Source organism: Vicugna pacos, chromosome 10, assembly GCF_048564905.1.
Source record: "Vicugna pacos chromosome 10, VicPac4, whole genome shotgun sequence".
NCBI lineage: Eukaryota > Metazoa > Chordata > Mammalia > Artiodactyla > Camelidae > Vicugna > Vicugna pacos.
Window position 1 is genome coordinate 43,476,956 of NC_132996.1, and position 24,496 is coordinate 43,501,451.

Consider the following 24,496-nt stretch of genomic DNA (forward strand, 5'->3'; position numbering starts at 1 on the left):
GATATCTTGATATTCATAAATCTTTTTCAGCCACACCTGAATTTCTGTTAATGGGGTGACTTTTGGACAGCATGAATTACGGGGGTTGGCTGCTATGAGGACTAACCATTGATTGGAGAGTTGGAACTTTCAGTCCCACTCCCCTAATTTATGAGGAGGAGAGGAGGAATAGAGGTTGAATCTACCACTAGTCACCATATCACTAATTTATTCAGTCATGCCTACGTAAGGAAACCTCCATAAAAACCCAAAAGGATAGAGTTTGAAGAGCTTCCAGGTTGGTGAACACATGGAGATTTGGGGAGACTGCTGGGCTAGAAGAGGGCGTGGAAACTCTATGCCTTTTTCCCATACCTTGCCCTATGCATCTCTTGCATCTGGCTGTTCCTCAGTTATGTCGTTTTATAATAAACTGATAATCTGGTAAGCAGAATATTTCTCTGAGTTCTAGCAAATTTGGTTAATTTGCTAGAGCAAATAGAGCTATAGGAAGGAACCTATAGCACAAGTGATGACTTGGACATACAGTTGGCATCTGAAGAAGGGAGCAGTCTTGTAGGACTGAGCCCTTAACTCTGGGGTCTGAAGCTATCTCCAGGTCAATAGTGTTAGAACTGAGTTGCATTGTAGGACTTCCAGCTGGTGTGAGAGAATTGCTTGTTGGTGTGGGGAAAATTGGAATCAGAATCATTAGGCAGCCTGGTGGGAAGAGAGAAGGAATTGGTGTTTCTAATTTTCTTTTTCATAGTTTCTGTTTTACAGTTTCCCTCTCTTTCCCTCTTCCTTCCTTCCTTCCTTCCTCCCTTCCTTCCTTTCATTCTTGCTTTCTTTCCTTTCTTCCTTCCTTCCTTTCTTTTTTTCTTTCTTTAATCTTTCTCTCTCTCTTTCCCCTCCCCTTCTTTCTTTCCTTCTTTCTTTTTTCTTTTTTGCGGAGTACATCCGTTTGAAGCCCAAAACTTCTGCAGGAATTACTAGAGAAAAAAAGACAATTTCTTTTTACTAGAGTTGCTAAATGTTGAGAATGTGATTTAGGAACTTTCAGCAGGCATTTCACCTTTCTATGGAGAGAGAGCCTTCCTGCTACTGAAACTGATAAAAAGACGAAAAAATAAAGAAACATCCAGTAAGTCCAGAGGATACTTTCTGACTTTTAGCATCCAACTGCACCTGAAGATTTTCATGCTCAAAGTCCATACATGGACTTTTCAATGAGAGCCAAGCAGTTCCCCTTTTTCGTTCTTTACAGTGGGTTGACTTGGGTTAATTTGCTGCAGTGGAAAGATCCCTGTCAAGTTCAGGCAGTCTGAAAACAGTAATTAAAGAGGCAAGAAGATCCAGTGTTTTTCTTTAATAATGTAATCAAACGTGCCTAATGGACTCCTTTAGGGGAGGATTTATTTTCCATTCAGACCCTGTAGCACACACAGAAATCTTCAGGTATTTTATCCACTGCTGTTCCATTACATTTTTCTTCATTGTATGCCTATTCTCAAGCTCTGCCATTTGATGCCCACCTTTAACTTAGTGGGGCAGACTCTTTCTCTAATAGATGCCTTGCAGTAGCCCTTCATACCAATACTTTCTTATTCTTTTTTACCATAATTATTCATAGAAGTATTTATTGCTCCAAAATTTCTGGAAGCAATCAGAGGCTTGAGTTGATTGCTGAGAAGCCAATTCTGTTCTCCCATGTCAATTAGGAACCTTTCCAAAGGCATTGCTCATTTTCAAGTGTCCATAAATTCCAGGCTGCTCTATGCTGTATGTCACATTTTTGACTAAGCCTATTTATCACCTACTGTGTTTGTTCACTTGACCCAAAATAAATCCTTGGATTGGATGGTATCAAAGAAAAGTTACAGCTGGATAGTAATTGAAGTGGTAAACACAGATTTTGTTCAGGACTACTGCAATAGTGGAAGAGAGACCTTAAATCCAAATACAACATAGGCAAGTCAGAATTTAAAGCCAAGAAGCAGGATGGGGGTCAGTATATGGAAAATTACTACAAGGAAGCATCAAATTCAGGCAGTGGGGGTGGACTCTGGCTAAAACAACCTGACAGAATTCAAGTCCAAGTGATCAGCCAGCACCTGGGGAATGGTAGAAGACGAGGGATCTGTTCATTCAGTTACTGAGGAGGGTCAGATAGCAGGGGTGAGGGTTTCTGTTTAACTGACTTGGCAGACTTCTTGCTAAAACTGGATTTTATAGGAAGTGCCCACATGGGCCTAGGAGAGGGTTCAGGGCCTGATTAAACTTTGAGCAAGCAAGGATTCTTTGTCAGGAGAGTTAATTGTTCTTGGGACTCTAAACTGCAGAGGAGAGTGGCAGTCAGAAATATCAGGAATGCCGGTCAGCTCTTGGAAATTGCATACTCGGTACATCCTGCAGCTCAACCCCCAGTCTACGAAATGCTAATATCCTACAGAGTTGGAACATATTTTAGGGATATTATGTCCCAGTTGAAGTTCTCCTATGGCAGTATGGAGACTGAATAGAATCTTAAATTATAACACGTGCTTGTTGTGGCTTAAAAAATGAGGACGAGCTTCAGATTTTGACTAAGTTTTGTTGAAACATCAGTTGTGGTACTTGGTTCAGTTGTAGCGTTGCCTGTTAATTGTGTACAGTGGGCAAAACCACTTCATCTTTCAGAGCTTCAGTTTCCTCACTTGCAAGATGAGACTCAGTTCCAACCAGAGGAAGAGTTAACAGATGACAGGTGCCATCATACATAAATGTCCACCCAAAGGATGCATAATAAGAGGGAGGCGCTCAGAAGTACTACTTCCTATCCCTACCTCAGAGATATCTAAGAAAACATATGAAAATGGCTTTAAAATGCCACAAGTAAAACAATCTCTTGTGTGCAACCAACCCCAGTTATCGGGCGCTAGGCATTACATTCTAAACACTAAATCTATCCTCCAGCATTTCAGAATATGCAAATACTTCATCTTGATATTCTCTACAACACATGCAAACCCAGCAGGGTATAACCTTACTTGGCACTCATTTTCTCATGATATGCCTTGAAATGTGCAGTATTTTAACTTCTATATTACCAATTTTTAGACTACTATCTATTAAAATACCCCTCTTGAGTACCCGTTATCTAAAGAGATTATAGTCAGTAGGCCCATATAGTCAACATTGCTTAGCAATTCATCATCATTCTCACTTCATTTCCCAGCTCAAAATCCAAAATCGTCTCTGTGCCTCTAAGTATTTAGAAAACTGTAAAACACTGTATCGGTACCTGGACGGACGACTATTTCTCAAGACTTTCAGGTTAATTCAAGTGCTTGAGGTAACTGAAATCATGCATAATTACAATTCCAACTACCCGTATTTATTTACAAAGACCAGTCTTTGCTTTACCTTCTGACAAAGGCCTCTGTCAGTGTGACACAGATCAATACCTTAATTATACCACTGTGAAATTGAAACGCAGGTCAAACAACACATTTTTCTTTTCCACTGGTTATTGCCACTGGTTTTAGAATGAAGTAATAGATTATTCAAATGAATTACTAACCATGTGTTTCTTTATTTCTTTTTATATATTTATGTTCAATTTCACACACTTCATATGCAATGAGATTATATAGGAGTGACTTTTAAAATGTTTCTTCAATTTATTTTTATCCTAGTACCCCATAATATAAAAATGAAAAAAAAAAAGAGTTAAGACTGAAGTCACAACACTTTCTGATATTGAATACAAATTTTTGAATGTATATTCATTTTCATGGGAAGAAGCTTCAGGAATTTAATCAAATTCTCATTTTAAAAAGCATCCAAAATGTCTTTTACAGAAATAGCTCTCTAACCATGATAACCATTGTTTATACAGGTTCTTGGGAAGGCACTGTTATACACTGTTAGAATTAAATCTTAAATTTTTCTTGAACTCTTTAACATTATATTACAAGTTATAGAAATACATATACTTTCTTACACTGTAATTGCTTGTAGTTTATCTTAATAAAATTATAATGATGCAGATATAACTTTAACTGGAAGGCTATTCAATGCATCATTCTTATAATAATAAAAACTAGCAAATTAGTTAAAATACATTAGGCATAAAATGGAATATTAAGCAGCCACTGAAATTAAGAGAACATTGTATCTTCCTACCACAAAATTTAGCAATGAATTTGCTTCTATTACTATGTATTTCATCTTTTTTTCAGTTACTGTGAGTGAAATATCTGATCTATCTGATCTCCTCTTTTAGGCCTGCCTTTGTCTCCTTGTTCAGCTGCTCACTTCCCTACCTACTCTTTGGGCAGTGACAACAATTAATGAGTAGTAGAGCTGTGATTTGAATAAAGTTTTTTTGGACTTCAAAGCTCATGCTCTTTCCCCTAAATGCAAGTATTCAGAAACTTACTACAATCGTTAAAAGGTGGTTTCTTTTTAGTATTTCTTCACACTGAGATAGGTAAATACCAAAATTATGTCAGTAAGTTTGTTAAGATGATTTCTTGTTCTGTTTCTAATGGCCTCACTACAGGAGTAGTCTCTTTTCTGCTTAGCAATTTTTCTGATCAATATGCAGACATAAAAAATTAACACCTGTCTTAGTCCCACATACTTACTAAGCTACAGCTGTGTTTCTCTGACCCATTTTAAGAGTTGTCCACCCTCCAGTTTGTTTTCCTCCAACCTCTTTTCAGCTCACTCCAATCTACATTTCATCCCCAGAGCTCTTCTGACCTAACTCTTACCAAAATCATCAGTGACCTCTAAATCACTAGAACCAATGTCCATTTCTTCATTCTAATCTTATTTGACTCATTAACATCATTTTATACATTTGATTATTCTCTCCTTGAAATACCATATTTACTTGGGTTTCGAGAATTAATACCCTGCCACTAAATAAAGGGGTGTTTCATAGATGAGTCACTTCAGCTTTTCTCTTCTCTTTCTACCTCTACACTCTAAACTAGACCTGTACCAAAAAAAAAAAAAAGCTACAAATGTGGACCACATATGTAATTTTAAATTTTATAAAAGTAAAGAGGACAGATGATTTTAATTTTAATAATATATTTTATGTAAAACAATATATAAAAGCATAATTACAAATACAAGCAATATAAAGTTACTGATTAGATTTGTTTTATTGAAGTGTAATAATATACAACAGTGTATTTGTTTTAGCTGTACAACATAATGATTCGACATTTGTATACATTACAAAATGATCATCATAAGTCTGGTTACCACCTGTCACCATGCAAGATTTCTTTCTTTTTTTATGATGAGAACTTTTAAAATTTACTTTCTTAGCAACTTTCAAATTTGCAAGACAGTATTTTTAATGATCGTCAACATGCTGTATATTACATACCCATGACTTATTTATTTTATAACTGGAAGTTAGTATCTCTTGATCCCCTTCATCCAGTTCACCCACCCTCTGACACCCCTTCCCTCTGGCAATCATCAATCTATTCTCTGTATCTATGAGTTTTGTTTTGTTTTGTTTGTTTTGTTTTTCAGATTCCACATATGAGTGAAGTTATACAGTATTTGTCTTTCTCTGTCTGACTTATTTCACTTAGCATAATACCCCCAAGGTCCATCCATGTTGTCATAAATGGCAATATTTCATTCTTTTTTATAACCGTGTAATATTCCCATTGTGTGTGTGTAAGGTATACAGCATGGTGATTTGATTTACGGGGTCTGTGTACAAATACTTTCTCTCATTTCAGTCTCCAAAACAAACAGAAGCACACAGATTGTTCCATAAACTTTATTATCAAGTTATCCTTGAATTTGGTCTCTTAATAGTCTGTCAATGTTTTTCTTAAAATAGCTTCCTAAAAAAAAAAATTGTATTATTTTCCATTTTAAATTCCAGTCAGGCTAACATTTGCCATTTCATTGGGATGGCTATTTTATTTCATTTTCCCCTGAGAAACTATTAACTTATCATTATAGAGACAGTGATAAAAAATGTATGTAAAAATACTGACCTTGAATATATACAATAAGCATATATACATACATACTGCCTTGGAGAGAGTCATTCCATGTTTAGCCCTTTTTCCATCAACCCTGAAGGAATCAGCATTTGTACAAAAAAAAATCTCATTAGCTTGGTCCATTCAATCTTGTGTAATGAAATGGCTCATTAATTCTAGGCAACTGTCCCACAGAGAGATTAGAGCCAGGGGCCCTGGAACCTGGAGTCAGATCCTAACTCTGTCACTCGTGAGGTGTGCAGCACTGGACTGGTTACTTTACATTTCTGAACCTCCAATTCCTCATCTATAATATGTGAATATTCATGCACCAGCCTCAGAGCACTGCTGAGGGGATGAATACATCTGGCTTTTGGAACTTTGCCTGGCTCCTGAGGAGAGCTCAGATTCATTGAACTCAGAGTAACCATACTGAGCACAAGCACAGCGTGTACCCAAATTTAAAAAAAAAAAAGTAAAAGTGATAATGAAAGCACAACCACTCAAAACCTATGGGACACAGCAAAGGCAGTGCTAAGAGGGAAGTTTATAGTGATACAGGCCTTCCTCAAAAAAGAAGAACAATCTCAAATAAACAAGTTAACCCACCACCTGAATCAATTAGAAAAAGAAGAACAAAAAGCCCCAAAAAGCAGCAGAAGGAAGGAAATAATAAAGATCAGAGAGGAATTAAATACAATAGAGATTAACAAGACCATAGAAAAAATCAACCAAACCAAAAGCTGGTTTTTTGAAAAAGTAAATAAAATCGACAAACCTCTGGCCAAACTCACAAAGAAGAAAAAAGAGAGAGCACAAATTAGCAAAATAAGAAAGGAAAATGGAGAAATTACAACAAACAAAATAGAAATACAGAATATCATACGAGAATATTATGAAAAACTATATGGAACCAAACTGGATAACCTAGAGGAGATGGACAAGTTTCTGGAAACATACTATCCACCAAAACTGAATCAAGAAGAAACTGAACACTTGAACAATCCGATCACTAGAAAGGAAATAGAAATAGCAATTAAAAACCTCCCTACAAATAAAAGTCCAGGACCGGACGGCTTCACCGGGGAATTCTACCAAACATACAAAGAAGAACTCATACCAATCCTTCTCAAACTCTTCCAGACGATTGAAAAGGAGGGAATACTCCCAAACTCATTCTATGAAGCCACCATCACCCTGATACCAAAACCAGGCAAAGACACTACAAAAAAAGAGAATTATAGGCCAATATCACTGATGAACATAGACGCCAAAGTCCTCACCAAAATTTTAGCAAATAGAATCCAACAACACATAAAAAAGATTATACATCATGACCAAGTGGGGTTCATCCCAGGGACACAAGGCTGGTTCAACATATGCAAATCAATCAATGTAATACATCACATCAACAAGAGAAAGGACAAAAACCACATGATCATCTCAATCGATGCAGAAAAAGCATTTGATAAAATTCATCACCCATTTATGATAAAAACTCTCGCCAAAGTGGGTATAGAGGGAACATATCTCAACATCATAAAAGCTATATATGACAAACCTACAGCCAGCATAGTTCTCAACGGTGAAAAACTCAAAAGCTTCCCACTAAAATCTGGGACAAGACAAGGATGCCCACTATCACCACTCCTATTCAACATAGTCCTGGAAGTCCTAGCCACAGCAATCAGGCAAGAGAAAGAAATAAAAGGGATCCAAATTGGAAAAGAAGAGGTAAAAGTGTCACTATATGCCGACAACATGTTACTATATATAGAAAACCCTAAAAGGTCCACAAAAAAGCTACTAGAGCTGATTGAAGAATTCAGCAAGGTAGCAGGTTACAAGATTAATATACCAAAATCAGTTGCATTTCTTTACACTAATGATGAATCAACAGAAAAAGAAAGTAAAGAAACAATCCCCTTTAAAATAGCACCCAAAGTAATAAAATATCTGGGAATAAATCTAACCAAGGAGGCGAAAGAATTATACACAGAAAACTATAAACCATTGATTAAGGAAATTAAAGAAGTCTTTAAAAAATGGAAAGATATTCCATGCTCTTGGATTGGAAGAATCAATATTGTTAAAATGGTCACACTGCCCAAGGCAATCTACAGATTTAATGCAATCCCTATCCAATTACCCAGGACATATTTCACAGAACTAGAACAAATCATAATAAAATTTATATGGAACCATCAAAGACCTAGAATTGCTAAAGCATTACTGAAGAGGAAGAAAGAGGCTGGAGGAATAACTCTCCCAGACTTCAGACAATACTATAGAGCTTCAGTCATCAAGACAGCATGGTATTGGTACCAAAACAGACATAGACCAGTGGAACAGAATAGAGAGCCCAGAAATGAACCCACAAACTTTTGGTCAACTCATCTTCGACAAAGGAGGCAAGAATATACAATGGAATAAAGACAGTCTCTTCAGCAAATGGTGTTGGGAAAACTGGACAGCAGCATGTAAAACAATGAAGCTAGAACACACCCTTACACCATATACAAAAATCAACTCTAAGTGGATTAAAGACTTAAACATAAGACAAGATACAATAAACCCTCCTAGAGGAAAACATAGGCAAAACATTATCTGACATACATTTCAAAAATTTTCTCCTAGAAGAAATAAAAGCAAGAATAAACAAATGGGACCTAATGAAACTTACAAGCTTCTGCAGAGCAAAGGAAACCAGAAATAAAACAAGAAGAAAACCTACGGAATGGGAGAAAATTTTTGCAAGTGAAACCGACAAAGGCTTTATTCCAAAATATATAAGCAGCTTATACAACTCAATAAGAAAAAAATAAACAACCCAATCCAAAAATGGGCAGAAGACCTAAACAAGCAATTCTCCAAGGAAGACATACAAATGATCAAAAGGCACATGAAAAAATGTTCAATATCACTAATTATCAGAGAAATGCAAATCAAAACTACAATGAGGTATCACCTCACACCAGTCAGAATGGCCGTCATTCAAAAATCCACAAATGACAAATGCTGGAGAGGCTGTGGAGAAAGGGGAACCCTCCTACACTGCTGGTGGGAATGCAGTTTGGTGCAGCCACTATGGAAAACAGTGTGGAGATTCCTCAAAAGACTAGGAATAGACTTACCATATGACCCAGGAATCCCACTCCTGGGCTTGTACCCAGAAGGAACCCTACTTCAGGATGACACCTGCACCCCAATGTTCATAGCAGCACTATTTACAATAGCCAAAACATGGAAACAGCCTAAATGTCCATCAACAGGTGACTGGATAAAGAAGAGGTGGTATATTTATACAATGGAATACTACTCAGCCATAAAAACCGACAACATAATGCCATTTGCAGCAACATGGATGCTCCTAGAGAATGTCATTCTAAGTGAAGTAAGCCAGAAAGAGAAAGAAAAATACCATATGAGATCGCTCATATGTGGAATCTAAAAAACAAAAACAAAGCATAAATACAGGACAGAAATAGACTCATGGACAGAGAATACAGACTTGTGGTTACCGGCGGGGGGGGGGTAGAGGGTGGGAAGGGATAGACTGGGATTTCAAAATTGTAGAATAGATAAACAAGATTACACTGTATAGCACAGGGAAATATACACAAATTGTTATGCTAAATCACAGAGAAAAAAAATGTGACAATGAGTGTGTATATGTCCATGAATGAGTGAAAAATTGTGCTGAACACTGGAATTTGACACAACACTGTAAAATGATTATGAATCAATAAAAAATGTAAAAAAAAATAAAATGCAATAGAATAGTTTAATAATTTAATCAAGAAAAATTATAGAAAATAGTTGAAGAGAAAAATTTTAATGGAAATAAAAGAGAAAAGTTAAGAAAAAAAAAAGTAAAAGTGACTGTTTGATACTTGATTTTCAAAAAGCATCAAATAGTTTGAGCAATTAAGAATGTGTTTGCTTGTGAGTAACAGAAAGCTCAAATAATCTTGAAGCCACATACTGCTCTCTTAACTAACCAGAATTCGCTAGATGTGCTGTCACTTGCTTAGATTCAGCTGCACAGCTGTGTTATCAGAAAAACCTGACTTGATGCCCAGTGATGATAAGATAGCTGCTACAGATGGATCCATCAGGAGATCTTCAGGGGAAAAGAAGGGGTGGAGAAGTGGAGTGAATCACTTCTGTTCCATGCTCTTTCACCCGGAAATCAACAGATTTCCCACAATGCCCCATAAAATTTGGTAACTGCCTACTGGTATTGTCTGTGTCATGTGGTTATTCCCACTGCAAGAGATACTGAAAGAGCAAGCTGGGGCCTTGCTGTCTCCAACAAATCTAAGGTTATATTAATAAGAACAAAGGTGAGAAAGAGCTGTTGGGTAATATTTTAGTGTCTGCCGTAACATAAATAAGGGAAACATTGGAATTCAGTCAGATGTCCATATATTCATTTTATGCTTTAGTATTTATTGTTTTAATATCAAATTGCCTATGGGAAAGTGATTCCACAAACTTTTCATGGCTTAATTTTTCTGAAATTTTAATTTAGCGCTAGTATAAGAAAATATTCTATTTTGCAACTGAAATTTTTTATGTGTGTTTTTGTTTTTTAGTTGTTTTTTGTTTTTTTTTTTTTTAAAAAGAACTATCAGTTTGGCCAGGTGCTACTAGAGAAATAATCGTCCCCAATCAATCAGTTCACTCATCACACTCTAGCTACACTGGCTTTTCGTATTTTTCTCAAGTATACCAAATTCATCCCTACTTCCTGGCTTTCACACTTTGTCCTTCGGTTTTGCTTGTTGTTTTGTTTTAGAGTGGAAGGTAATTAGGTTTATTTATATACTTATTTCTTTAATGGAAACACTGGGGGTTGAACCCAGGACCTCATGCATGCCAGGCATGCACTCTACCACTGAGCTATACCCACCCCTCCTCCTTCGGTTCTGGAAAGCTCTCTCCCAGCCTAAACCCCCACGTATCACCACCATCTTCCCACACCTGATTCCTCTTCTAGGTTTCATTCACATGTCCTTCTTCAAAGAAACCTTCTCTGATCAGATGCCACTTGCAGCCAGCCTCTATCTCATTAACTTTATTTTATTTTATTCGTTTTCCTTTTTAAAAATTTCTTTATCTCAAAATGTCTTATTTATTTATGGACTCACCTCCTTATTGTCTGATTCATCCAAGTTTAATGTAAGTTCTTTGAGTTGAGGGACATTTGTGTGATTCTTCACTTCATTTTCTGAACCTAAAACAGTGCTTAACCATAGTAGCCACTTAATAAATATTTGTTAAACAAATGAAAGAATACTTAACATATGGTTCTTGATTAGAGCAGGAGTTCGATGTTAAACATTTGAATATTTGATTGCAGCCAGAGAAAATGGGTTAATGTCTTCATCCTAACAATTGGAGTGTACTTGAGGACAGGTCTTTGTACACCTAACAGCACTTGAACACTATAACACAGCCCTCATGAATATTGTCCCTAGGCTGAAAAGCTTTCTTTCACTGACACAGACTTCGGATAAGCAGTCATCTACGTATAGTCAAATCTTGCTCCCCTGGGCATCATCAGATTAGCTTTTGTCTATGTCTGCCTCAAAGCATTAAATATTAACTTAAAAAGTTAATTCTCCCCTATTAAAAGATGGGCAAAATGTCTGTGCCACCAAAGAAGATACATAGATGGCCAGTAAGCATAATGAAAAGATGTTCAACATCATACGTAATTAGGAAATCACAAATTAAAATAATAATGAAATTCCACTACACACATGTTTAGAACCCTGACAATCCAAAACACTGACAGCATCAAATCCGCGTGAGACTGTGGAGCAGTGGGAACTCTCATTCACTGCTGATGGGAATGCAAAGCAGCACAGCCACTGTGGAAGACAGTTTGGCAGTTTCTGACAAAATAAAATACACTTTACCATATGATCCAGCAGTCGTGTTCCAAGGAATTTGACCATATAGACTGAAAACTCACGAGTACACAAAAACCTGAACATGAATGTTTATGGCAGCTTTCTTCATAACTGCCAAAACCTAGAAGCAACGGAGATGACCTTCAAAAAGTTATTGGATAAACAAACTGTGGCACATCCATTCAATAGACTATTATTACGCAAGAAAAACAAGTGAACTATCAAGTCATGAAAAGACATGGAGGAAACATAAATGCATATTACCAAGTGAAAGAAGTCAGTCTGGCAAGGCTGCAGATCATATTCTTCCAGCATGTAAACAGATTTTATCTGTTCATTTTGTTAATTAATTAGAGGATAATCCTTCTTTATATAAATTAAATAATATATCTTTTTGAGTAGGAAAACAAATTCAAGCCTTAGCAGAGCACTAAAATTAAGATATCTTAATATCTCTTAAAGCTTCTGCATTTCATAATACAATTCAGCTTATGTTATTTCGTATAACACGGTGAATGGTTTCTGTGTTGTTTTTTTTTTTTGGCCACAATCTAGGGTGAATCAAGGGTTAAAAATCAAGCCACATTAAGGAAGGTCAAAAGTTATTAATTATTGTAATACTTATCAGAGTTAACAGAAAGTTGTCATCTTCTCTCTATTAACCTTAATACTCATCGTGATATTACGTATCTTTAATGCTGTTAAGACAGTCAAGTAGTTTCACAGTTGTTTTACTTTTATTTATTTATTTTCTAACAAAAGTCTACAGTGCAGTAAAGGTTAGGGATCATGAAACTGCCGTATCATTTACAAAGCCTGAGTGGTTCATTGATTGCTGGTCTCCTGATTCACCCTTATAACTAGCTAAAAGGTTATCCTCTCTTTGATGAAAGTCGTCCAGGAGGCAAGGCAATAGAATGCATTGATGAAACGTCTAAAGGCAAAAAAATGCAGTTGCAACTCACTGTGAAATTCTAATTGGAAATCTGTTTTAAGGCTTCACAGTTGAGAAGCAGTTCCATTTGTTTTCTATTACTTGTAAGCCTGTGTTTTAAAGCCTGCTGATTACTGGTGGAAGCTATAGTGACAGAGCCCGAATTTCTTTCCAGGCAATCGGATGGCAAAAATCCAGAGAATACTTAGGTTCTTTCCTGATGTGCTTTTTCTTAACTGAAACCTGACTTCCCAGGACCACATTTCCAACTTTCCCCTTTAGAGAGTAATGAAAATTGCTGCACATGTGAGATCTTCTACTCGGCTTTTAATAGAAATTGTCTCCTGTAACAAGGCAACAACTTTCTGAGGCAGACATAACGATCTCCATTTTATAGTTGACAAAGCTGAGACTCAAGAAATATCCTGTTAAAGGTTTCATTTCAGACTAGAATATGGAAGCATTTGATTTGTACAGCCCTGATTCTTTACTAGTGATGTTCCCACTCCCCACATACTCTAAAGCCACAGAAGGGAAACACTGAAATTCGTTAAGTCATTGTTGCTGCTCCCTGTCCATCATCTTCATTTTCACATGCGAATATGTTCTTTGGATCTTATCATGCTATTCTGTACACCTCTTTATTGATATCATTTGCTAAACTACTGGTTATTCCTTCTCACCTGCTATGGCTTTGATCCTGGACTTGGATGACTTCATTATTCATGCTGACAACCTATCTCATATTCTGATCTCAACCCTTCTTAGTGGCTTCTCCAAGGTCTATCACATCAAGTCCAGCAAATCACACTTAGGGAGGCACCTGGGCTTTGATATTACCCCCAAATGCTTCATACATGAAACATTAAACTCTCATGCTTCACTCTCACCACTATCAAACACTGTTGCATCTCTCTTAACTATTTAACTACTCTTGTTTGTTACCTCATCAATATCCCCTTATCTTGACCTCTTAGTCTTCCAGCTCTCTTAGATTATCACTTACTTGTCAATGATGGTTTAGTAATAATAATAGGAGTAATAATAACACCATTCATATCATTTATCACTGTTTAGCAATGATTTGTCATGCATTGCAGTTAGCACTGTATATGTTTTGTAGACTGAGTCTCAGAGAAATGAAGCAGACCATCCAAAGCCATATAGTTAATAACTGACATAACAAAGATGAGAAAATAGGTCTGCGATTCTTTTTATTATATCTACCTCATCAACACAGCCTCCTCTGTCATGCACCTGTGATCATCGCTGTCAGCCCTCTTGTGTGCAAAGGTCTGCCTCTGAGTCATCACCATGCAGTCACGGTGGATCTCCAATGCTGTGTAGCTGCAGTCAGGATCCATTTCTAGCTACCTCAATTGTGACTGCAATCTTTACTTCCCCTTACATGCCTCAAACTTTTCACCGAGCAGGTACCTACAGTCAGATGAAAGGCACATGCCTACTGACGTACACTTAAAGTAAATATCTTTGCATCCTACTTTACAGAGAAAATTCAAGTTTTCAGGCAAAAGATTTCTCAGCATGCTGTCCCCCTGACCTCTTATTTGAACCTGTATGCACTCGCACAGGTATCCTTCCTGTCTCAGGAGAAAAGATGCCTCCACCCTCCTGTCCAAGGCTCTCTCTCTACCTGAGTTCTAGGAGTCAGCCCCTCAGGACCTTGACCCATCAATATTTCCCTCTCTTTCATAATCTCATATATGTATTATCCTTTTTAGCCTCTTCTAAATCTGTGTGTGTGTAATTTTTAGGAATGATTTTTGCCTGCGAGTAACAGAAAACACTTCTATCAATGGTTTAAGAAAATAGGGGTCACTTTTTTAACATAGCAGAAAGTCCAAAACTAGAAAGTTGCCGTCATTGGTTTAATAGCTTAGAAATGTCAAGGACAGTGTATTAATTCTCAGCCCCTCTCATGTGAATATGCTGCTGCAGTTCCCTGCACCATACTTTCTTATAGAAAGCTCTCAGCCGACTTCTACCCTGATCTTGTTGCCTAGAATTTGTTGGTCAATTGATTTTGCACAGCTACTCAAGATACTTTAGGGAACGGGAGGGTGAGTATATAGTTTTTCAAGGCTTCATAGTGAAGGCAGGAAAGGAAGGAGTTGGGAAAGGGTACTCTTTAGGGAACCTATAGAGTCTGTCAAAGCATATACATGTATTTTAGTGTCTTCTGTCTTTAAAACAGGTGGGTTATCCAAAGACTGTCCCAGATCTGGATTTTCAATTATTGGCCCTGTATATAGCCTGTATCTCGTCCCTCCTCTGTAGTACCTGGACTGCTTCAGGCATTAGCTGTTTCAGGGGTTCACTGGAAACCAGTTCCCTAATTTCTGGATCCACCTCTGCAGACACTTGGAGCTGTGACCACCCCACAGGAGTTACCACTCCTCATCCACTTCTATCTGAAAACACATGTTAGAACAACCATGTATGCCAGTCAGTCCTCCTGGAGTTGCTCTATAGTTATTAGTTTCCACATTTTCTCTCTACTATCATTTTAATACTGCGTTTAGAAAAACATTTTAAAATGTGTTGAATCTGCCTTCTTTAATTGAAGGTTTTTTCTTATTGCATTGACTGATCATTTTATGTCTGTATTTGCCACTAGTTTCTGAATTATGAGAGCAGAAGTCATTTATCTATTTTGTTTCAGTTCCCTAGTACCATGCACAGTTCTTGAATAATCAATTATTGATGAGTGTGAATGGATAAATAAATCCATTAAAGACTAAAAGCTCACAAGGATTTGAAATCCAATTAGTAGACTTGGAGTGCAGGATTGCCCCTTTATCAACTGCATGAAGCAGTGAAATGTATTTATCTCAGATCTTAGTTTCTCTGTTAAATTAAGAATAATACTATCCCTTCTTTGCACTTTGTATTCTATTGTAAGATAAAGTCAAATAATGGATATAAGCATGCTTTGAGCTACAAAATGTTAGCATTTATTATTTGAGACATTTTTCTTTTAATAATCATTATATTGAATTTGATAAATGAATTAATTTATCAAGCTAAATTTATCAAAGTGCTGGTGCTTTTGGAAAAAACTGACAGATTAACATTCATCAAATAATTATTGAATATTTACTATGTACTAGACACTGCTCTTGATACCAGAAATACAGCAGTGACCACAAAGATAAATTCTGGCTCACACGAAGTATACCTTCTGGTCAGTGATGCAAGATAGGTGTATTAGTTTTCCATTTGCTTTTTTATTCTTTAAAACAACAAAACTTTATCCTTTGAAACAACAAAAATTGATGAATCTTTCATCAACAAAAGTCTGACATGTTTTGCAGGTTAAAACGAAGATCTAGGCAGGGTTGTTACTTCTGGAGGCTCTAGAGGAGAGTCTGTTTCCTCGCCTTTTCCAGCTTCAAGAGTTTGCCACATTCCTTGGCTTCTGGCCTCATCCCTCCATCTGCAAAGCAGTAACATCAGAGAAGGTCCTCCTCACACTGGCATCCCTCTGGCTTGACACTGATTCTCCTGCCTCTGTCTTTTACTTGTAAGGACTCTTGTGATTGCATTTGATCCACCCTGGTAACCTGGGGTCATCTATCTGTTTTAGAGTCAGCTGATCAGCAACCTTAATTCCATCTACAACCTTACTTCTCCTTTTCTATGTAAGGTGGCATATTCACAAATTTCAGAGACCAGAATGTGGGCATCGTTGGGAGGTTGTTTTCCTGCCTCCCACGGGATGCCCGTCCCTTGGCCCACTGTACCCCTTTTCATTAAAAACTAACAAATGTGTTTCTGGGTTTCTTTACGAATCTGTCCTATACTTAACCTAATGGTAAAGAGATAGACAACACAATTTAATTTAGAGTTAAAATTAACAACACTGCCTTACTGCTAAGACTGCATTTATTAACTACATTTGATTCAGTTAAGCCTTGGTAACTCTTTTGAATTGTTGTAAAATTTTCTTCCTTGACTTTTATAGTTTTATTCTAAGTGGGATCAGAATGAGTTTTACTGCTCCTCCACCTTTTTTTTTTTTTAAACACTCATGGCCAAGAACCTGGAAATTCTTTCCACTGTGATGGAATGCAAACTAATAAAAATATATATAATTTACTACCATTGCCAAGATTGTTTTCAAAGAATTTATATTCTGTGTTTATTTCTCAACTGAAATATGTTTATTAAAAATAATTATATGTATTTATATATGTGTATATATATTTGAGAAATACAAATATCAAGTTTACTAAAATTCCTCCAGGACTGTCATGTAAGGTACAAGTATTTTTACTACTAACCCAATAAGATGGTAAGTATTCCTATTTCCTCTTCACATATGAGTGAACTGATGCTCAAAAGATTTAAGTAGTTTACCCCAGATCTGCTCCCGGCAAGCAGTTGGTCAGGATCTGAACCGAGGACTAAGCAGCCTTTGGTCCCGGCCCCTCACACGTATTAGGCAGGCACAACTCACTGCCTAAAGTGTGTGAACCTTTTCTGTGACATTGACAAAAAAGCTCACATGTTTGGAAAGGGCAGAAGAAATACCAATTTAAACAAATAGTTTACAAACCACACTAGACTCAGGTTACTTAATATTTTTATTGATAAATTGATGAAGATTAAGACCAGATAAGGAGAAAAGTCGAGAAAGCAGTTATCATAGCATTCTATTATGCAATGCATTTGTGCAAAGAATGGAAATTGTAAAATGTTTTCGAAGTGTAAAACATTAGAAAAATGCCATAGACCCAGGAAAGAGCAAAAGAAAGAGAATACTGGAGCATGGAGCATTCAACTATAAGAATCTTTTTTTTTTATTGAAGTTTAGTTGATTTACAATGTTTTATTAGTTTCTGGTCTACAGCGTAAGAATCTTTTAAATAAATGGCATAGAGAATCCCAAACCTCAGTGGATTTTGAATTTGATTGCTGGATACAGAACAGAATCTATGTTGCAAAAATTTATATGGGATAAACTTCTTTAGAAATGGTTTTAAAAATTCTCAAATCTCCCTGAGGAAAACCAAGTCAGAGAATAATGGAACTGCTCAGTGAACCACAAATGCCCACGGACTGTAAGGCTCAATGGGAATGAAAAGCTCTATTTAAATGCAGTGTGTTATCACTGAAAGGATAAGGATTCTGGAATCAGACAAACTTCACTCAAATCCATACAGTAGTTCTGTGTAATCTTGAACAGGTCAGCATCTCTCTGAATCATAATATTCATGTGTCTGAGATAGAAATTAACCAAGACTAAATTTTTAAAATGTTCAGCATATGATCTCCTATACTAAATCTCAGTGTATTAAAATGATTTATTCATTCGTTTGCAGACTGTATCCTGAGTACTAGAGAACACAATCCTTCTCCAAGGGAAAGATAAGTCTTGGGAGGTAGAAAAGAAGTAACTAAGTAATAGATTTGGTGTACTGTGATAAATGCCTTAATGGACTAAGGATATGGAGTGTCATTCATCCTGCCTGGGATGTAATAAAGGCATCTAGGAAGGACAGTAACTCATCTTATACGTCAAGAATGAATATTAGTAATTCACCTGAGAAGTCTGGGAAGTAGTGCAGAGAAGTAGACTCAGAGTTAAGGAATACTATAATAGCCCAGTAAATCCTATTTCCAGGGAAGGGGGCTGGTGAATAAGAAATGTGGAGGCCAGAGAGAGAAGAAAAGACCTAGTTAAGAAGTTCACTGCCTTCCTTTTCCTTCTCTGTAAAGATCAAGCAAGATTAGGTGCAACCCACGTTTTATTTACCCCTTTCACCCTTTTTCTACATACACAGTTAGGAGAAGGTAAGAGTTAAAATGTTTATCAGGGCACCAAAAACTCAGAGCAGTAGCTGGTTTGTAATGGAGGGAGGGGTGTTAGTAAGGAATGAGATGACACAGTGGTTATTTTTTTTGTAGTTTTTTAAAAAATTGAAGTATAGTTGATTTGTCTGTGGCCATAACACCCTGAATGCACCTGATTTCATCTGAATTATAATTGATTTACAATGTTGTGTTAGTTTCTGGTGTATATCATAGTGATTCAGTCATATAACCTATTAGGAAAAAAGAATATGAAAAAGAATATGTGTGTGTATATATATATGTATGTGTATATATATGACTGAATGAGCTATATCATGTATATATATATATCATTATATGTTGTGTGTGTATATATATATTCTTTTTCATATTCTTTTTCATTATAGATTATTACAAGGTATTGCATGTAGTTCCTTGTGCTCTACAATAGGACCTTGCTGTTTATTTTTTAATCTATGGTAATTTGTATCTGCTAATTCCAAACTTCTAATTTATCCCTCACCAGCCTTTCCCTTTTGGTAACCATAAGTTTGCTTTCTATGTCTGTGAGTCTGTTTCTGTTTTGTAAATAAGTTCATTTGTCTCATTTTTTTTATATTCCACATATAAGTGATATTTGTGTTTCTTTATCTGACTTACTTCACTTAGTATGATAATCTCTGGGTCCATCCATGTTGCTGCAAGTGGCATTATTTCATTCTTTTTTATGGCTGAATAGTGTTCCATATATATATATATACACCACAACCTCTTTATCCATTTATCTGTCAGTGGACATTTGCTTCCATGTCTTGGCTATTGTAAATAGTGCTACTGTGAACATTGGGGTACAGGTATCTTTTCAAATTAAAGTGTCCTCTGGATATGTGTCCAGGAGTGGGATTGCTGGATCATATGGTAACCCTATTTTTAATTTTTTAAGGAATCTTCATACTGTTTTTCATAGTAGTTGCACCAAATTACATTCCCACCAGCAGTGTAAGAGGGTTCTCTTTTCTCCACACCCTCTCCAGCATTAAACATTTGTGGACTTTTGAATTATGGTCATTCTGATAAACAGTGGCTATTGTTAAAATCAAATGGAATCATATAAGATTTAATAACTGGCATGTCCAGGCCATGTGTACCATCTAAACTTCAGCCCTGGATCAGGTTAAAGAACTGTTATATAAAATTGTCTTCATCATTTAAATTAATTTTTCACCTTGAACTTACTTCATAGTAGGTTAATATCCTCCCTAATCTATGTATGTGTGTGTTTGGGCACATGCACACAAGTGCTCCAGAACGCCTTATATTCCAAGTGTGAACAATTGGATCAAATGTTGAAACAAACCACATAAATAATTTAATAGAATTAACTGATCAAAAAGTCAGCGATTCTGGCAACACTAAGACTGTGTCATCAATCTAAAATGACCCACGAGTCAGAGAAAATACTATTAGTACAAGACTTTTCCAATTTTAAAGCATGTTCACATTATCAAATGCAATTCTCACAATGACAGTGGAGGAGATGGAGCAGGAACTGAATCACTTCCAAATGCCCTGAAAGTCGATTTCAACCAGCTGCAATACTGCCAGGAGCCAAAGAGGCAAGTATTAACATGAGCTAGACACAGCAGTGAGGAAGCTGAGACCCAAGAGAGAAAATGTAGCTTGTTAACTTTAAAATAATATGTGCTACTTCAAAAATAAAAAAACTACAAATAAGTATAGGCATATGTAGAATTTATTATTAATGATATTTCACTAATTGAATAAAAAAGGATGAAGAATGTTAAACATTATGGCCTGCCAGATTATCTAAAGCATTCAAATGATGGAACTTGTTTCTTTTCCTAAAAGCTTTTATTTCAGTAGGTTGTTTGGAATTACAGAAGATTAAGATTTAGTTTTAGACTCACTAATTGAAATGTGTCTATTTAGTTAAACCTTAAATTCAAAGTCGCAAAGTATTTTGGCTGGACAGGAAGCAATGACATTTTCCAAACTAGGGGAAAAAAACAGTAGAAAAACTAACGTTTACTTTTTAGCCAAAATTGCTCTAAAATATACTCCAGATATTTGCGAGAATTACTACTGATATAATAGACTCATACATTTTATATACAATTGTGATACGTTTTATATTGTCTTGTTTATAGGATTCTAGCATTTCACAAAAAATAATGAAATATGAGCAAGCACAAATACCTTGTTTATTTAGAAAAGCTTGTATGTGCAAGACTCCTAGCCAAGAGTATGCAAGATAAGGTCTCTGCCCTCGGAAGCTGACGGTCTAGGACAGAAAATATGCCCCATACATATGTAGAAGAGCTTTTATTTAAAATTACTAAGTAATTGAAGTCAAGAAGAAAATTTTGAATAATTCAAAAGTAAGAAAGTTCAGGGAAGGTAAAGACAATGGTTGCTAAGGGGTCAGGGAAAGTTTTATTGGAGGAGTTGGCACCTTGAAGAATGGATTATTATTCCAATAATAATTCAGAGGAATCTTAATAAGTCATTGCTTACTAAGTGTGATTCAAAGATGATTTTTTCAAGAGCTTTTCTTAATGGTGTGCTTTAATTTTTGAGTCTTAAAACTGAAAGAGGACAATTCGTTTGCTATTTCATTTATTTATTTACTCATTCAATGAACAATCATTGAGTATTATTGTGGACCATGCATTGTTCTGTTTGCTCATGCTGTCCCCAGCACAGGTAAGATCTCTACTCTCTTAAAGCTTGTGTATCATTTGAAGAATCAAATGATAAAGCAGCAAATAAGGACAATAAGATTGTAAATGCGGATCCATTTTCAACTTGAAAAGATACAGAAAATAAAATGAAGTGATGATACAATGAGTGGTAATGAGACAGAGGCAGAGAAGAGAGACTAGAGTGTTAGGGACAGTCTCTCAGAAACAAATGCAGACAGTGAGTGACATGAAGTTCTGAGCAGAGTTTTCCCAATCAAGAGACATGACAGACAGAGACAAACTAGGAAGAAGCATGGTGTTTGAGAAATAGAAAGAAAGTCAGTGTGGCTGGAGTAGAACTAGGTGGGTGGAGAGCGGTAGGAGATGAAATCTCAGAGATGGGGCAGGTAGTCATGCCAGGTTGGTCCTTGATGGACAGAAAAAGGATTTCAATTTTATACTGCAAGTGATGGAAAACCCTTGGAGGATTTTAAAGGGGAAAAGGATGATAGATTAAATTCATAATTTTAAGAAAGTCACTGTGTTTGCTGCATGAAAATTTGCATTGTATTGTAGCAAGAAGGAAATCTGAGAGATGAGTAATTGGAATCATTCAAGAAAGAGGTGACACTGTCATGCACTACTGTGGTCAAGATGATGGTGATGGAAATAAGTGGAAAGAAAGTATGTTTTCAGGGGTAGACTGGATTTACTGGCATATTGAGAAGGTTGGGTGGGAAGAGAAACAAGAGTTAAAAATCCTGCCCAACTAACCTCATTGGGAAGACTGAACAACAAGGCCATTTACAATTGATCAAATTAAGGTTCAAAAGTCATTCTCATTCTTATTCAAGAGTGGTAAAAGCTCATTATTGAACATTTTTACTGTTGATCATCAAAGATTTGGACTGCAAATTTGGCATTGATGTAAAACACTCATGATAACTCTTTTTCCTGAAGTTTTGACCAATAATACCAACATCGATATTATCTCCCAAGTAGTATTGAACAAATCTAAAATGATCATGTGTCAATTGAGTTTTAGATGTTCATGATGTAGACATTAATCTGAACCATACCATAGCACAATCACAAAGGGACCTTCTCGAAATAGAAATAGCAATTAAAAACCTCCCTACAAATAAAAGTCCAGGACTGGATGGCTTCACCGGGGAATTCTACCAAACATACAAAGAAGAACTCATACCAGTCCTTCTCAAACTCTTCCAGACGATTGAAAAGGAGGGAATATTCCCAAACTCATTCTATGAAGCCACCATCACCCTGATACCAAAACCAGGCAAAGACACTACAAAAAAAGAGGCCACTATCACTGATGAACATAGACGCCAAAATCCTCACCAAAATACTAGCAAATAGAATCCAACAACACATAAAAAAGATTATACATCATGATCAAGTGGGATTCATCCCAGGGACACAAGAGTGGTTCAACATACACAAATCAATCAATGTAATACATCACATCAACAAGAGAAAGGACAAAAACCACATGATCATCTCAATCAATGCAGAGAAAACATTTGATAAAATTCAACACCCATTTATGATAAAAACTCTCGCCAAAGTGGGTATAGAGGGAACATATCTCAAGATAATGAAAGCTATATATGACAAACCTACAGCCAGCATAGTACTCAACGGTGAAAAACTCAAAAGCTTCCCACTAAAATCTGGGACAAGACAAGGCTGCCCACTATCACCATTCCTATTCAACATAGTCCTGGAAGTCCTAGCCACAGCAATCAGGCAAGATAGAGAAATCAAAGGGATACAAATTGGAAAAGAAGAGGTAGAAGTGTCACTATATGCTGACAACATGTTACTTTATATAGAAAACCCTAAAAGGTTCACACAAAAACTACTAGAGCTGATTGAAGAATTCAGCAAGGTAGCAGGTTACAAAATTAACGTTCAAAAATCAGTTACATTTCTTTACACTAATGATGAATCAACAGAAAAAGAAAGTAAAGAAACAATCCCCTTTAAAATAGCACCCAAAGTAATAAAGTATCTGGGAATAAATCTAACCAAGGAGGTGAAAGAATTATACACAGAAAACTTTAAACCATTGATGAAGGAAATTAAAGAAGACTTAAAAAAATGGAAAGACATCCCATGCTCTTGGATTGGAAGAACCAATATTGTTAAAATGGTCACACTGCCCAAGGCAATCTACAGATTTAATGCAATCCCTATCAAATTACCCAGGATATATTTCACAAAACTAGAACAAATCATAATAAAATTTATATGGAACCATCAAAGACCTAGAATTGCCAAAGCATTACTTAAGAGAAAGAAAGAGGCTGGAGGAATAACTCTCCCAGACTTCAGACAATACTATAGAGATACAGTCATCAAGACTGCATGGTATTGATACAAAAACAGACATATAGACCAATGGAACAGAATAGAGAGCCCAGAAATGAACCCACAAACTTTTGGTCAACTAATCTTCCACAAAGGAGGCAAGAATATACAACGGAATAAAGATAGTCTCTTCAGCAAATGGTGTTGGGAAAACTGGACAGCAGCATGTAAAACAATGAAGCTAGAACACTCCCTTACACCATATACAAAAATCAACTCAGAATGGATCAAAGACTTCAACATAAGACAAGATACAATAAACCTCCTAGAGGAAAACATAGGCAAAACATTATCTGACATACATTTCAAAAATTTTCTCCTAGAAGAAATAAAAGCAAGAATAAACAAATGGGACCTAATGAAACTTACAAGCTTCTGCAGAGCAAAGGAAACCAGAAATAAAACAAGAAGAAAACCTACGGAATGGGAGAAAATTTTTGCAAGTGAAACCGACAAAGGCTTGATCTCCAGAATATATAAGCAGCTCATATGACTCAATAAGAAAAAAATAAACAACCCAATCCAAAAATGGGCAGAAGACCTAAACAAGCAATTCTCCAAGGAAGACATACAAATGATCAAAAAGCACATGAAAAAATGCTCAATATCACTAATGATCAGAGAAATGCAAATCAAAACTACAATGAGGTATCACCTCACACCAGTCAAAATGGCCGTCATTCAAAAATCCACAAATGACAAATGCTGGAGAGGCTGTGGAGAAAGGGGGACCCTCCTACA

At 36.3% G+C, this 24,496-nt stretch overlaps 1 long non-coding RNA gene and 1 other non-coding gene across 3 annotated transcripts in view; one reads left to right on the forward strand and one right to left on the reverse strand.

The window, feature by feature from the left end:
- The window catches only part of LOC140698747 (uncharacterized), a 142,836-nt gene that overhangs the window by 113,144 nt on the left and 5,196 nt on the right, over positions 1–24,496 (forward strand). The window contains exon 5 of one of the 2 annotated variants that reach the window (XR_012076632.1): positions 3,197–3,306. The exons of the other annotated variant lie outside the window; for it this stretch is intronic. This is a non-coding gene — a long non-coding RNA (uncharacterized lncRNA). Of the gene's footprint in view, positions 1–3,196; positions 3,307–24,496 lie in introns of those variants that run through there. 2 annotated transcript variants of the gene reach the window in all.
- TRNAA-GGC (transfer RNA alanine (anticodon GGC)) lies at positions 10,831–10,903 on the reverse strand. Its single transcript has one exon. It is a non-coding gene; the product is annotated as a tRNA-Ala (tRNA).